Source organism: Morone saxatilis, unplaced genomic scaffold (genome assembly GCF_004916995.1).
Source record: "Morone saxatilis isolate NCDOM2014 unplaced genomic scaffold, NCSU_SB_2.0 Contig21, whole genome shotgun sequence".
Taxonomy (NCBI): Eukaryota; Metazoa; Chordata; class Actinopteri; family Moronidae; genus Morone; species Morone saxatilis.
Window position 1 is genome coordinate 21,377,884 of NW_023339774.1, and position 3,176 is coordinate 21,381,059.

Genomic DNA, 3,176 nt, shown 5'->3' on the forward strand with positions numbered 1-3,176 from the left:
CACGTTAACTTTCTACTGAAAGGACAATATAGAGTGGTGTATTATCCAACAAACTCTTAGGAATGAACCCCTTCACTGTTCAGACAAATATCTGGTATAGTCATTCATGCTTATATGAAATTTACACTTTACTGACATTTTGGTCATATTCTCTCTCTAACCATCTGACATGGTATTGATGGAAACCAGGGTAAGCAGGCTTGGTATGGTTTGTGGACAGAAGAGAGCACGGCTAAATCAAAAATTTAGAAAATACCTTCTAAACTCTTTCAATTATGGAATATTACAATAATAGTAATAGCAATTTATGACAAACTCAACATATATCATCGTTATAAAAAATGAAACACTTATATTTAATCTTAGAGACTAAAAAAACTTGTTGTAATTGTACGAAATCCTCCAGACCTCTCATGTAAGTTACCTCTACTACAGGGAAGTATATAGCAGCCGACTTTCTTAATTCCATATTAGCTTACACTCTAATAATAGCTGTTTCCTACATTTTGAAAGGTGTTCTCAAAAACTATGGACCAATTAAATTTACCACATGTGTAATCTTAGAATTCCTCAAAATCTTGTTATTATCTTAATTGACAAATCATATTATGTACCAATATTCTTAAGCCCCAGGTCCATATTCATAACCTACATATTATGGCGATTGGTCAGCAGCAAAGAAACCGTACAGGTTACACTATGCTAAAACAAGTCAAACTTAGTTCTAACTTAAAGGGCAAACTAAAAAGTTTCACACATAAATGAAACTCCATATTTGATTAAACATAACCAGAGAGATTGTTTATCTTTCGATCAATAACACAATTATAAATACTACTATAAGCATTTAGATAATACTCATGGTGTTCTACTTCCATTTATATGCAATAAAAATAAAGCTATTACAGAATCTCTCCACACTGCTCGAAAACAAAAGACACTTTTAATTGTAAAACTATAAACCAATAACATATGCATCTGGATAAACAAGTTTTTGTCCAGTTTTTGAAAAAGGTAAGCCATGGACATCCACTTGTCTTGAGGGCATGGGGCATTACATTAACCCATACTGGGATTCATTGTCAGTAAGAATAAAGAAGGAGCAGAAAGGTAACCAACAAACAACAAAAAGACCAAAAACATTGGGGCTTTTTGTGGGCAACTTAAGTAACAATTACATATTTTAAGGCTTTCTTGTCCTCTTTCGGTAACCACTGAACAAATGTAAGCGTGTCTTGTCCCTTCTGATCATCCTTGTATTAATAATCTCCTTTGAGCGCATGCCGAAAACACAGAATACAGATAAAATAACACATAAGACATATTTGTCTCGAGAGTTGGCATACAGGGATGTTGGGTCATTTAGGGCATGTAGGTAACAAAACTGACAATACTCGTAACAGCTTCAACCATAGCGAAGGTCTCAGTCAAGACAACTTTACATGTGACAAAACGATAATGATTAACAGCGTACATCCGAAGGTACGAATCAATTTGCCTAAAATCAGTATATCACCCTTAATTATATCTTTCTTTGCGTAATATGACCTGTCAGAAGAAGTTCACTTATCAAGGGACCTGTATACGATTTAATCATATGAGAAATTAAAGACTTTCATCACCCTTACAACCAAACAATTTGGCAAATTCCCAGTCACAATTGTTCTATAATCGTCCAAAGACGTCAACCATCCGCACGCCGGACAACCTGCTGTCTGTGTATGACATCTAAATCACATCAACGCTGCAGACTCCTTAGTGGTGTAAATGACCAATACTCTTGTTATCCTCTTGCAGCCAAAGTCTCTGCAAAAAAATTTTGCATGCAAAGGATTATAGAGCTTGGTATCAATATTATGGAAGCAACAAACCGAGCTCAACATCACTCGGAGATTTTCAATTGATTGAATGACAGGTCAGATTTCAGAAGAAACACACAACCAGGATATTTTCTTATCGCATTCCAAGGCTGCCAAAAAATGATGAAATAAAACTGCATTTTATTTAATTTATCCATGTCAAATTGTATTTTCCATCAGATCTCTTTATCCATCCCTTATATTCTCGAAATCATAAAAAAGTTAATATCAACACTTCCAATTAACATTAACCGAACTGTTTAACATCTTACAGGACCCAACAGTACCACCATGAGCATATTTAAAGTCCTGTGACAATTTACCAGAATGTAAACTGGCACATTCACGTTCTCTGTTTGACCTAAAGAGTCCAAAACACAAATATATTCAATTTACCATCACAGAAACAAAGAAAACCTGCAAATATTTACATTTTAAAAGCTTATTTCTGAGATTAAGATTCAAATATTCTCTGATAAAAGCAGAATTCAAAGTCCAAAACCGAAATATATTCAATTTATTTTAAACAAAAAACCAAGAAAAGCAAAAAATCTTCACGTTAATGCTTGACACAGAGTTTGAGGACTTTCTTTGAGTTTATTGGCTGTATTTATTTATTTGTTTGTGTATTTATTTACAGTAAAAGAAAGTTGAGAAATCTCATAATTACAAGGAAAATTTGTTAAATTTCACTGAAGTTTTGAGTCAAAGTTTTTAAATAAACTAAATCAAGTTTTTCTGATCTTTTATTGAAATAATATGCTTTTTTCTTCAGAAAAACTTAAATCTTTGAGTTTTATAAACAGAAAATTCTGTATTTTACTTTATTAAAAAGAACCTGAGAAGAGAGAACCTGATTTTTCATTATTCAATGCTTACATTTTATATATTCAATTATGAAATACTTTAATACTTTTAATTATGAAAGACTTTCTGTGCTTTCATTTCTACATTTCAAACAGACTTTACATCATCGTTTGACTTCTCATTTTGTCTCTTTTATGAGGAATAAATCTGCCAGGAACCCAAAATACAAGAAAGATCCCACAGACGCTCATAAAAACTGTACAAATCTGTTGTGAACATTTGATTATACAGAGGAGAACACCGAGTTCAGGGGTCTGTATGTATTTATTTACAGTATGGACGGCTGTAGGGGAGGTACAGACACAGACACGCTGAGGTGTGTCTATTATCTGTTTTGGAAGGCAGGAAGGAGGGGAGGTGGAGCTGGAGGTGGGGGTCCTTCCCAGACTCACTGGAGCCTCGTTGTAATAGCCTCATTGAGACTGAATGAGACGTCTTAATTACTCCAGT